We start from the raw sequence: 15,082 nt of genomic DNA, 5'->3' as shown, positions 1-15,082 counted from the left end.
ATTGGTGATAATTCACCATCATTTCCTAGAGCTACCCATGTTTCTAGCACGAGAGCTGTGCAGACATCATTGTTGATTGACATGATGAATCAATGCCTTTAAAATGTCTTAAGATTCTAGATACTTTAAATAATTAATTTTTATATTGTAATATGCATTTACCTATTCATAAGAAGCTTTGGATTGATTATTGCATGACATTTTTTGTAGGAAATGATACATTTTATAGGAAGCTTTATGACCTCACACTGCAAATATTTGGGCCCACCATACATACAAGGTGGAACATCATAAGTGAACTAATTATATTCCACGATTTTTTTCTTCATATCATTAATTGGTGCAACATCTTTCCTTTCATTCGGGTCTTTTCTTTTACTAGCTATATCTAACAATTTTTCTGTTTTTTCTTAAAAGATGGAACTTTCAAGATCAAAAATTAAAAGATTAGTTAATCAAAGATTTAGAGCATGAGTTTGGTAATAATATTTTTGATCATAAGAAAATGTTACAAAAAGCTTGCAAACATCTTAAGGTTGTGAGGGACTCATATAGAAAGAGTCATGTCCTAAACCCAAAGTACAAGCATCCTCCCTTTATTACAGTGAGGGAATTGAATGAGTTCATTTTGGATGCAAAGGAGAAAGGGAAGGATGATTGAAGATAAACTACACCAACAAGTGTGAGAAGGTATGCAATAGTATTTACTAGTACATTAATGTAATAATGCACTAATTAGTACTAATATTTATATCTATATCATCTAACATATTTCAAACTTTTCATAGGTTGTAGGACACATAAAAGGCAACAAAGGCTAGGCTGGAAAAGGTTGGGCAGCACAAACTTGGCTCTAGGCGATATTCTAAAAACAAAGCATGAGTTGTAAGTAGCAGTATATGAATTGTAGAGAAAAAATATTTCTAAAATGCAAATAATTTTTTTAATTAATAAAAAATGCAAATAAAATGTAGGGCATTGATTTTAATCTGGAGGCCATGGAAGAGCACAAAAGAATTTCCTTCAAGCAAGGCTATGTAGCCATGGTTGAACACCTACAACAAGCTTCCATTACCCCAACCGAATAGTCTCCTGCATCATGTGCACAAGTAAATATGCCAAAAGATATATTAGAAATTGAATACTTGAGCAACAATCTATTTGATAATAATGTACATGGCATTGCAATGCAACCTGTTAATCGTGACACAGATCATACACCGCATCATGAAGCCCCTGATGTGCATCGTATTGTCCATGGAGGTGCTCATTTTCTATTTAAAACTAATTATGTAATTATTAATACAATTAACATTTTAATTGAAGTTGGTGTAACCTTTTTGTGTATATCATAGAGAATGTAGAATCATGTCATGATGAACGAGTGCTGGAGGACGTTTAGACTAATCAGTAGGTAGTTCATGTCGCACATTCAGGTAAAGAAAATCCATGTTTTGTTCTTTTAAATTAATATTTTGATTTATAGTTCTTTTACTTCAATAAAAACTTGTAATTCACTAATATACAATGGTTTGAATTTAACTCATGAAGTACTTGTTATTGCAATGGACCCCCCTTTGGTGCAGTGGCCTCATGATGTTCTTGAACAAATGAGGAGGAGACATGCGTTAGAACTAGTAGAGGAGGGGGATGACAAGGACATTGATATTCCTCTTAGATATTTCATGAAAAAAAAAAAGCAAGAAAGCCAAAAAGAAATGATTGTTGTGTGTTAATGAATTTTATGTGTTAATGACTTATTCATGAATGTTGGGTGTTAATGAATTATTCATGAATGACTTACTCTTGAATGTTGCGTGTTAATGAATTTTGTGTTAATGAATTATTCATGAATGTTGTGTGTTAATGAATTTTATGTGTTAAGGAATGTTATCATGTGATTATAATGATTGAATGTTATATTTCAAAATTGGATGAATGAATGAATGTTAAGAAATGTTAATGGGGAATTTAGAGTGATGTTAATGGGGGGGTAAACGAGCTTCCACCTTCATGTGGTTGGCCTTGTTTAGTAGAGAATAGTAAACTATTCTCGAAACCAAGTGAAGCTCAAACTTTAAAGATAAGCTTATAGTTAATAGTGACAACCAATTAACAAGTCCAAATCAAGTTCTTTGTTATAGGTACCTTTTTAGTTTTTAAAGCACGATGTCATGTTTTAATATTGTGTAGTTTTTTTTCTTAAGCCATACCATTCTTTTACTATAAGAACATAATTTATGACTTGTTTTCTAAACTAAAAGTATTAAATAGTCAAAATTGTCTTATTTTCCATGCTCAATTTTCATATTAATGTGAGATTTTTTAAAATGACCATCTAAGAACTGTACAATATCTAATTTAAAACACCCTACATGTTCGAAATGTTGTGCTCTTTCTAATACATTTTTTGTCAATGCATTCCAAGCAAAGGTTGGTCATGATAAAGATTTTAAAGAAGCATTACAAGCTCTAAGGGGAAGCCAATATGATGTGTCAGATGAAGTAACTAAAATTCTGGTGCTTATCTTTGTCTATTCTAGAAATATATATATTTTTCATTCACCGGTATCAACTAGGTCAGCTTCCAATTTTAATTTAAGCTAAAATTTGAGTAAAACTTTGGAGCTAATTAGTTCCAATGAAGATGTTAAAAAAATAGTTGATTGTTGTTGATATTAGGTTATCAATCTATTGAATATATTATATAGGAATATATAGAGGAGTTGGAAAATCTACCCAAGACCAAAATACTTGATTTGTTTCATAGAAACTATGCTCCTACTGTCATTGTAAGAAATATACTCAAAAATTTATATAAGTTTTTTAATTTGTCAGAGTTTAGATCGGCATCCACTTTTTAGGCTTTTCTTGAATTCTATTCTTTGTTTGACAACTAGATTTATAATGTATCTACTACACATGAGCAATTTAGCTTCAAATGTATACAATCTTATTTATAATTTCTTGAGTTTGATATTCTTTTTTAGGAAGAAAATGTCAGTAAGAGCTCAAAGTGATGCATTCAAATATCCCATTGCTGAATCTAATACCTTCAGTCCAACTTGTATAACTCACCTATCTTGCAGACCCAGGTTTGAGACTTAATTGAATACATAAAATGGTTCTAAATGTGCATCATATTTGTTAGAAAATGTATCTTTTAATTAGGTTAAATATTAATTTATTTTTTGCATGATATTTGGGTGTTATAATGTCTTTGTGGTTGAGATAGGAGTTTTCTATACATGAATTTTCTCAGGGATGAAAATGGCCAGAAATGTGAAGCTCATGTTGATTTTTTCCATGATAAGTTTAACAAAGAGGTGGGTGGTCATAGAATTACCACAGTGCTCATGTATTTATCAGATGTGATCAAGGGGGGTGAGACTATTTTTCCCTATTTAGAGGTTAGTTTCTTTGCATCAAACACCCACTTTATGTGGTTAATCCATATCATAAAATGTAAGTGATCTCTTATAAATATTATTCAATTATCTTTGTTGGGTAGTCAAGAAACTGATGGCCAATTAAAAGACAGTTCTTGGTTAGAATGTGCCAAAGTTGGATATTCAAGTATAAATACTTTGAAAAAAAAATTGTTCTCCAAATTAACAATGAATAAGCATTCATGTTTACATTTAATAATCTTAAGGGTGAAGTGAAGCTTATATTCTTTATTTTTATCAATATAATTTATTTTATAATTCATAGTCAAAACTAAAATGATCTATGAGATGATTGTAGTACAAGTGAAAAATGAAATTAATGTTGTTTTTTTAATACAGTGAAGCCAAGAAAAGGTGATGCTATTTTGTTCTTCAGTCTTCTACCAAATGGGACAGCTGATGAAAATAGTTTGCATGGAATTTGTCCTATTATAGAAGGAGAGAAGTGGTTTGCTACAAAATGGATACATGTGAAGGCATATTACTTCATTAAAATGGGCACTTCTGATGAATGCATTGATGAAAATGATGATTGTGCTAAGTGGGTTACTGCTGGGGAATGCATCAACAACCCCACCTATATGATTGGCTATCCACATTCTGATTGGATACAAATTCATCCCCTACCTCAACATCTTTCATTTCTTAAATATTCCAACATGTACAACAAAGTCAAGAAAGATCGTTAGAAAAAAATAGTACACAACTTCTAGTCCACATCAATAATAGGTAGACAACTCACCCACCATTTGGGGAGGTGAGTGAGAGTCTACATACTAATTTTTTCCACCTTTGGATAATTTCAAGCCTTAAGTTCAGTAGGCTCCCAACTACAAGAGGAATTTGGAAGAGCCCATTTCGAGAGAGAATCAACAACAATAATTTCTAGATATTGACAATGTTTTATCTCAACAGTCAAGCCTTGATGTGAATCAGGAGCAACAAAATTTAGAGAAGGTTACACGTGGCTAAAGAGAACCACATCAACAACAATAGGTGGGGTCGGATCCATTAGGCCACAAAAGGCTAGTTCAATAGAACCATAACATTGGGAGGAGTCATCATTACCCTATGGAGAATCATTAGAGGAAGAGTTAGATGCACAAATAGTCAAATAATTATCATTTGTGTCCCTCCAAAAAAGTGGCAACACCTCTTTGACATGCAAAAAGATAATCTATAACCAAATATCCTATGGAGAAGCATTGATGACTCCAAAAGGGGAGGTCCTCATAATCTAGCAGTTGAGCCCATGACCTATCCCCCACCACGAGAACTTTCTCCCAAAGGAGAGGATTGGAGATGCCAATGTCAACTAGAATGTGAGGAAATGTAGAATGACCTATAATACCCATCTATTAGTATAAGTAATTAGGGACATTTTGGAATATAAGATTTATCCTAACAAATAACACATGAGATTGAATCAATGAAGGAATTGTAAGGGTATATTTAATTATATGTTTAGCTTTAAGAATTTCAATCTATATGACTTCCATCTACTCGAAAAGTTCCTAAAAGGTTCTATAGGGTCTTGATTTAATTAATGCATCAACTGAATTATTAATAGTTAGAAGTATCTCTATCCTTAATGTACTAGTTGGGATTTCTTATGATTCTTAGAACTTATTTTGCATCATACATTGATCATAGTATGTTGTTTAAATGCATCGTTAAAAGTGTACCTTGATTCATATTTATTCAATGTCATGTTTTCAATACCTTGGATCATGCTTTATATGTTGCTTAGAGTTCTAATTCAATATCACATTTGAACACATTGCTTATGAATAAGTATGATTTGGTGTTAAGCTAACCCAACTAAAAGATTATGCTTATGTACATATATGTATGCTTATTTTATTTGGCATGATTTTTGGATGAGGGGAGACAGTCGTAGTCACTTCTTCAAGAGATATACATGATATCACACTCCTCCTTTCTTGCATGTCTATATATATATATATATATATATTTATTTATTTATTTATTTATTTATTTATTTATTTATTTATTTATTTATTTATTTGTGTGTGTGTGTGTGTGTGTGTGTGTGTGTTGTATTTTGTTGTCTAATGATGTAGGTGTGTGCAGGTACTAGGCATTAACTCCACTTGGATACACATGTCCAAGCATGCCTCAAAATCCTTGAACCAATTGTTCTTAAAATGGAGATAGAACCATGATCCATATAGGTGCCCTAACCCTAGTATTCTTGATTAGGGAGTTATCTAGCTTTTGGTGGACTTTTGAGATTTTTCCTCTAATTTGATATTGTGATAATTTTGCAATGATGGTTTTATATATGGATGCAATCTTAAGTTGATACTTGGATGCATTAATGGAACTATTGTTGACAAGCATATATTTTCTATTTGATAATTGAGTTCTAATGTTACTTTTGTCCACAAGTTGGCAGCCAATTTTTCAACATAATTACCAAGTACATAAATTACAAAAAATGAAAATTAGATAGAACATCAAAATTATGATGTTTATTTTGAATTATTTCAGTCTACCTTGTTCTACAGTAACACTCTACACAATCTATTTTACAGTTGATTGGGAATAGGCTAGCTCGGATTGGTCTATTGGTGAGTATTACATCATTAACTAGGCAATATTTTATTCAAATCTCAATAATTCTGTATCTATTTTTGATAAAAATTATTGTTTATAACATCTTCTAGTATTTATGTTGTACAGGCCTATATTGCAACATTTTCATTAGGGGTTGGCAGAATTCCATGTGTTATAATGTCTAAGGTAAGTTCTCATTAGAAAATTGTATTGAGTTTGCTTTTTAGTAGTTTGTTGAGGTTAGTTTTCTATTATGTTTTCTTTTTATGTAAATTGCATTGAGTTGGTGAAATATTGATTGAAGTGAAAGATGCTCTATGACTTTTTGTTGATATCTTGGATTAATTTTCAACCTGACTTTAGTTTTGGGTTGAATGTTTCAATAAAGGACCACTTCTATTGGTGGATGAAGTGTAGTGAATTCTATGATAAATTCTAGGAGTAGTAGTTGGAAGGTGATGTAAATGATTAGAATAAGGTGGTGTAATGTTGTAGAATAAAAATTCAGCCAAATTCTTTCTAACCTAAATTTACAAAGATGCATATGAAGTGAACTATTGTCATTTCAAATAGGGTACTTCCGAGAATCACTTATAATTTCATAATGTATGTACCTAGAATGAAAATGACTGTGTCCTTTGCGAATGATCATCGAGCAGCTTAATTAGCCATAAAAATTATTCATGTGATGCGGATTAGTGATAGCATTTGGAATGACTCACAACATGTTGCAAGTGTGTTGTATGTAGCACAACAACATTCTAATTGGTTTTAGAGGCATTACCTTAATCAATTGGAATATGTATCTTTTCAAACTATTTAAATTGTTGTTTCTTATAAGTTGCAAATGAATGGTATTCTACAAGTTGTATTTTGAAATTTTTGCCAACAAGGCTTCGAATAAATTGGTTTGAAGTCATCACAACATTGTTCTAGATAGGAGATTCAAGTAATTGCCTTGTTGTAGTAGATGGTGATGTCAAATCCCATTGCTCTTGCTATTTAACAAGAATGTTTGAGTGACATTTTAGAGTTGGGCCTTAGAGACTTGGATTAGTGTATATTATAGATTGAAGTGATTTTTATATGTGGAATGTGTTAGTGTAGTTTTTTATTTTTCCTATTTTGCTAGGTTTTTCCTACACTTTGAATAATCTCGCTTAGGTTAATAAAGCATGTCTTATTAGGTGAATGGTTGTGAGGTGTCACCTTCCTACATGTGAGCATCCATTAGCTATCTTGGGAAGATACTTTGCTATCTTTAGTCCGATAGATGGTTGCTCCTCATTGGTTGGTGTTGCCACCTCCTCCCTCTTCCTAGCCTATATAAGCATGCTACCTGGCTTGTATTTGTATCTCTTGTTTTTGCATCCTCTTAATGCTATTTTGCTTCCAGCATTTGCATTACTCTCTTGGAGACTAACTCTATGATGCTATTTTTATTTTGTATCATTTGCATTCATAGTTTAGATATTTACTCTTTGCACTAGTTTTCTGGGTTATTAATCTTTTCAAATTCTAATAGAACCATAACTAGTAGAAGGAAATAGGAGTTGAAAACATTCTACCAAGATAGAGAATAGAAGACCCAGTAACATGGTTGAAAGGGAGGGAATCTAAAGACACTCGGGCAATAAAGAGTTGCTATGAGTTGAATGATTGAAATTAGTTGCTAACAAATTAGTTATAAGACATAATGACCCCTTTCATAACTAAGCATTCAGATTTTGAATTATGGAGAAATATTAGAGTAACATCCTCTAATCTGCCCATTTAAGTTACAAATAGGACATCAAATCTAAAATTGAGCATGGCGAACCATCATGTCCATGTGGAATGTATAGTGTTTAATGTATATCGAATGGATGATTGAATTAAACATATGCATATATGATTGGGATTTACAAACATTGAGGTAGCCAGTCGCCTTTCAGAACTTCGTGGTCATCTCTAGTACTATTATGTATATGTTTTCCCTTGAAATCTTCAAGAAAGGTAAATGGAATGTGTGAGAAACTATTGGATTGGTCAAGTTGTCCACACAAAGGTATTGTTTTATGATAGATTTTTTTTATGTTAAGGACATGGTGAGGGGTCCTTTAGGTGGGTTTGAAGGTAAGTGGAGGCTTAGTTTGATGATGCCCTAGTTTGAGGCTTAATAGCGAGGGTTTGGGAGTTAATGCATAAAATGAGTATGGCTAAGTAAACCAGTGCAAGAATATGTGGTTTGGAAATAAATTGAGACATTGTGCAAAACTTAAGAACTTGGTTGCAAGATGAAAGGACACTTTCTTTGTAAAAGTAGCCTAATTAGAACTCTTGAAAAGGGTAGTAGGGTTTGGTCTGAGGTATTGGTTCAAAATAAATGTTGTTAAATTTGATATATGTTGTATAAAAATTTTAAGGGTATCTAAAACCCTAATTTTTTTGGAGAGTTGTTTGGGAGAACTTGAAAATAAGTTGAAAAAACTAGTTTGGTAAAGCTAGTAGAATAGTTTCTCTATTTCGCAACCAGTCAATTTGCACCTCTGCAGAATAGTGATTTGATACAAATTTTGGATGAATGAAGTTGTACATTATTGATTTCTTTTTGGGAGGTTTCTATATTTCATTCTTGCAATCTATCAATATAGCTTTCTTCCTTTTTGATTTATTATTTCGATGCATCACATAGTATGCTATCAAAATTATGTGATCTATGTATCAAACTTTTCTTATCTAGCTTAGTATCTTCAATATAGATAATAATTTAAATATTTAAGTTCTTTAATGTAGATCTATAGAGTATGACTACCAAATTTATTTCAAATTTGAATGCTCTTGAAATTGTTTGCATATATTTTATCTGTGTCAATGTTTTCTATGATCCATTATCACCTTGTCTTTTCTAGATCATTGCTTGAATAATGCATTACAGAGTATGATCCATGTTCTTACAATCCATCCTCAGGATTTTTTTTTTTTATATTCATTATATTGAAGGGTGTTTGAACTCTTTGAAAATCTTTATTATAGACCAAGAAAGTAAGACTGCCTAATTTGTTTTCAGATTTAGTTATTTTTACCATTTTTTCCTATCAATATTTTAGATCATGTTGTATGATCTACCTTTACAACTTTCATGTTCTCTAACTTCCTATCTTGATCATGATAGATAATGGAGTATGCGCCATTTCCATAATGTCGTGTTAATAATTCATAAATATTGATGCAAAAGAGATTTATGAAGTCATATCAAAATCTTCAAAATTCATTAAATTCTAAGAAAAATAGTGTACACGAAGTAAACTACTTATAAACAAAATCTTTATTCACTCTGAATTTTCATTTTTTGAGTTGATTGTGTATTTTCGTAAACTCATAATTAGAAATCATACCTTTATCTATCATCATAACTTTTCTCTTTTCTAGCTCATTATCTTGTCCAATCCATTATAAACCTGACCACACTCATATGAAAAAGTCTTAATTTGTATCTTAAATTGGAAAGCTTGTAGACTTGATTGCAGATATATCTGAAATTATATTTATGATCTAGCATGACTTTTTTTTTCTTTTCAAGTTCACTATACTAAATGATACATCATGGCAGTTCTCTTTTTCACTAATTCACTATCTAGATTATAGATTCTAAAATATGAATTGCAAAGTCGATGCAAAAATGTTATACACAGTCAAAGTGAACTATCCTCATTCTATTTGTTTTGTTTTGGTGTTTATTTTATAGGGAGAGTATTTGGGGTCGTTCAATATGATGACATTCTAAGTTGTGTCTTTTCAAAACTTGTTTAAACTAACTAGGTAAAAATGAAGCTTAAAGGCCACCAAAAGAAAATTATAGGCTTGGCATTTTCACACACTTTGAATGTATTGGTATCTTCTAGGGCCAATGACCAGGTTTGTCTTCATTTTGTATATCCATTACCATCTCATTTTGTACATTCACATGTTTATAGATTCAAATTACTAAATGTTTGGTCAATGTTTTGGAAGCTTTGTTTCTAGAGCATTAATAGATGGGAGAAGTGAAAGTTAAAAATTTTACAAGTGCAGACAGGAAGATCATCACCACCGGTTGGGGATAGAAGAGTACAGTTCCATAATGATCAAGTTTACTTGTTGGTTGTTCACGAGAGCTAGCTTGCTATTTATGATGCTTATAAGTTTGACCATTTGTCAGCAATTTAGAATTCAAATTTAGTAAGTGATAATGATATAAGCTACCTTCTCTATATGAGTGTAAAATGATATTACATGTGTTTGTACTATAGTGGACACCTCATGATTCTCTATTTTCTCCCATTTCAAGTGTGATATATTCATGCGACAGCCTTCATGTATTTTATGACTTAACTCAAAATGTATCCTTTGATTATTCATGTAGTCTATCCTCTAGTAATTGCATCACATCCATCTAACTCAAATCAGCTCACTCTTGGAATGATTGATAGAGGAGTTTATGTCATTGAGCCTTTAGAATCAGTAGGAAAGTGGGGTGTGAGACCTCCTCCAGATAATGGTACTGTTGGATCAAATCCAACATTAAGAAATCAAATTTTAGAACCAGCTCCAAGGTAGTTCATCATATTAGAACATGGCAAATGGTGCCTTGTACTACCTTTTTATGTTTATCACTTACCTATCTACAACTCCACAATCAATATTGATGATAGTCTCCTGCCCTCACCATTCTCCTTTTGATATATCAGTCTTGTAACCTGTATATATATATCTTCAAGAGCATGGTGCTTCTTTGTGCATAAGTTTGAGCTTTTAGAGAAAATCATTCACCTATGAACATTCCATCAAAGATGGTGTATACTGAGGAATTATGGCTTTTCCAGCTATTAAGTGGAAGTTTCACATTTTTTGAACATTCAAATAACTTTACTTTTATTGATGTAGTTGAACTATGAGTGCCTTTTGTGTTCTTGACAAATGGTAAGCTTTCAACTTTTGTGAAGCCATTATGGATGCAAATGAACTACAACTGGTGAAGTGTCAATTTTAAGGAAAAAAAATTTCTATAATACAGTTCAATTGCTAGAAATAGGCTCAGTGATTGATTGCATTTTAATATTATTTCCTAGATGCTCTTACCAAGGAATTGATCAACAAGCAACCAAATAAGAGGTTATAGTTATATATGTGCTCTTATGATGATGTGATTGGGATTGTAAGTTTTTTTGTCATGTTTATCTGTTTGAAAAATAGAGATTAGTTAGTGTTATTGGCTTTCATTCCTAATAAATAATTATTTCCTAATTTTATTTTTCCTTGTAGTCTTCACAATCAACAGTGCAAGAACCAAAATTTAGATGGGCTATGCCAATTATTGAAAAGGCTTTGCTCTCATAGGAGCCTTTTAAACTGCACAAAATTTGATTCTAAACCTCAAATGCTCGGTGGAGACTCAAGATATCATGCACATTTATTCCTCCTTTCCATTGTTTTGTATGAACTAAATCATGTGATATGAACGAAACAATGGTGTGGAGGTAGAAATATGCACGATACCCTGAGTCTCACACCATGCAATTATGCTTTAAAATCCAATTTTGTGTAGTTTAGAAGCCTCCTATGAGAGAAAAGCCTTTCCAATAATTGGCAAAGCTCATCTAAATTTATATCAACCATTGGTCTCAATTTAAACCAAAATGTCTTCTCTTTTTCGTCGCATGTATGGTACCACCGTAGAAAATTAAGGGGTCTTGGTCACAATTTTGATGACAGTTGAAAGGGAGCTTGCTCACAATTTCAACAATGGCTGGTCATTTTTGTTGTCGAACATTTGGCTTTGCCATCAAAAAATTCAGGGGGTGCACATCAAAATTTTGACTAGCGATGGATGCAAATGAGGAAATAAGAATTCAGGATGGACTGAGGAAATTGACAAAAGTCGTATCGGTAAGTTGACCTTTCCTGAGTCAAAATTTTGATGCATAATTACTATGACAAAAAACTAACTAAAAAATATTGACAACAGGTTTATCATCTATTCGACCAACTTTGGTCATAATTTTGACCTTTTCTTGTCAAAATTTAGGGCTAAATTTACTAGTGAAAGGAAATTATAAAACATGTGCTAATGTAATGTACATTAAATTTATTTCTTCATTGTAACTAACATAATATGATTTATCAAGGAACACCTCCCTAAGCCCTAGGATGTCGTCTACTATGCTATTATGAGATAGATAACTCTGGAGGACCAGTTTTTGGTACTATATTTTTACCATTTCCCAATCCTCAACCATTTTAGAAATTTGGATCAAATCTCTTTTTCGTTCCTTTTTTTGAATTCTTTGGAAGATAGTATTTTCAAGGCTAGGAGAAAGGAGGGAAAACCCTTTTACCTCATCCACCAGGGTTAAATGAATAAGTTGTATACCCATCACCTTTCCCATAATCTATCACTCCTGGTTGACCCTCTAGCTATTGCTCTCCCTCAAGCCTCTCTTGACCTTGGACCTAGGCCTAGCCATAAATAATCAAGAAAAATCCCAATCTTGAGGTCAAAATTAGTCTCATATACTTTGACACGGATACTAGGAATAGAAAACAAAGTGGTTGTAGATCCAGCAAACACCTCCAAATAGAGAAGTTTAAGTCCCCTCCTGAAAAGGTCCTCAGCTTAGAGTCTACTAAAAGTGACATTAATCACACTAAGAGGAAGAAACCCCACTAGGAAATTGGCAAGAATTCTGGCTCCAACCCTCCCATCCCCTCCCATATTTCTGATACCCTGGAGGCTAACTGTTCCTAGGCTAGAAGCAGTGGTGAGTACATTACTTCCCCTAGGAAGGACACCCTTAAAGAAGGGGGGGAGGAAATAATAGCCATGACTAGAGTTATTGTAAGGCTTGGATTGATAGGCTTAACAGTCAATGAAGGATTTGGTAGAAAATCATACTAGCATCTATCAAAGATTTGAAACCTTGGCTAAGTTCTCCACTAAATTGATGCATTCTGCAGCTACAACCCTATACTTTCTTTAGGTGAACAAGGATGTGAAGGACTTGGGAAAGGAAAGTGAGACTTCCTACACCATATACAACTTCCTGGCAGAGGACTAGATGAAGACCCTCCTAGACGAACTTGTCAAGGAGGAGGGGGTGACTAGGGACAGGGATGGACCTCAGGCAAAGGATGTGGAGGAACCAAATAAGAAGGAGGAAAATTAGCCCAGTTGGCTTTTTTCTTTTTTTCTTTAATGATATCCTATAATTTGAACTTGATGCCTTATGAGGCTTTTTGTTATTTGTATAAGTTTAATGGTTGGATTGATAGTAGTAGTATGTTGTTTTACTACTGGAATACTTTTCCTATTTATATGCTTGATCACAATAGGACTGATGTTGTTAGGGCTACTATGGATTATGTTTTTTTTAAAGTATAAAACTAGTATTGGTTAGATGATAGGGAGGTAGCCTATGGCTAATCTTTCAGCCTTTTTGTACTCCGAGGTCAACCCTATCTCTCTTGGTTGCTATCTATATACTTCAAAAAAAATATATGATTTACAATTTTAAAAACTAATTAAATATTTTTATTATCCAATATTATATGCTAATAAGACCTTTAGTAAATTAAATAATCATTTTTATAAAATATACAATATTTATTATTTTATAAATTAAAAATTTGACATGTATACTTTGAGAATATTTTTATAAAAATAGGAAACAAATATATAGTTAAGCAATAAATTGAATTGCAATAGTATGTAGTCTAATAACAAATGCTAATAATAATACATATTAAAGCTTTCTTTCATAAAATTTGACATGTATCAATTTCTTTGCTTAAAATTTATTATTTAGTAGTTTTTAATAATTAAACAAGATAGCTAACCATTAGAGAAATATATTTGGTTATCTTAAATTTGATTTTGTTGGACATACATCACATGGGATAGAAGTTTTTTTTAATACATGTTAAGAATTTTCTTCAATGATTTAATCATAAATTAATTCCACTATTTTAAAAATATATAATCATAATGAAGAAAAACAAACTAAGATTATAATTTGGAGACTGAGACAACCATTTAATTTAATAAGATCATGAATTCAAATGAAAGCATTGAAAAAGTTCTAAACAAATATTTACCTCATATATGATTTTCTCAAATTCCTTGACATAAGCAAAAATAAAATTACACTTATTATATAAAAAATAAATTAGATATGATTCCATATTGAAACACCCTATAATATTAAAGAGTAGAAATTATTTGAAATTGTCATGTGATGCTCTCAATGCTATATAATGCCCTTAAGCTTCTAAATGCTACATAAGACTATCTAAGTCTTACATAATACCAATTTTCCTTGAATTTATCAAACAAATAGAAACAACTTTAAGTCTTATCATATATCAATTCCTATAATTAACAAAACTAGACAACAAGTGCCACTATTGTAAGTTACAATAGTTTAATTAAGTAAAATAAAAAAAGATTAAAATAATTACTGTATAATAGATAAAACTAGTAAATAAATATGAAAGCTTTAGAAATATTGAATTAATCAAAAAATACTTACTAGTATTTTATTCAAAGTTTTTTTTTTTTTTTTTTTTTTTTTTTAAATTGAAAAGATGGAAAACACTAGTACAAGATACTAATAATAATATTAGTCCAAAATAAATAATTTTATTTTAAAATTAATTATAAATAAAGTTTTTCAATTATTATTTATATGTAAGGTCATATTTTTAAGAAATCATTTTATATCAAAATATAATTATTAAATTTCAACAATTCATCCTTACATGACATTCATTCATATCTTATAGTTTGATTGATAACACAAAAAAAATTGTGTACAAAAATAATAGACCACATTTCTTTCAAACTATGTGAAAGCATTGTAATAAACCACATGAATTTTTTTACAAGCAAGGACATAATTAATATGGAGCCCGTGACTTTCAAACCACATGAGAGCAATTTATCAAAGCATGTGAAAGCACATTGTATTAATGCAAATAATCCAATAGTCCAACACGAGGCAGAAAGTCCATGAGATTTTAAGTTTCCATATTAGCAT

The sequence above is a fragment of the Cupressus sempervirens genome, chromosome 9 (assembly GCF_028749045.1).
Source record: "Cupressus sempervirens isolate cs-2001-9-10 chromosome 9, ASM2874904v1, whole genome shotgun sequence".
Lineage (NCBI taxonomy): Eukaryota > Viridiplantae > Streptophyta > Pinopsida > Cupressales > Cupressaceae > Cupressus > Cupressus sempervirens.
This window is presented reverse-complemented; position numbering follows the sequence as displayed.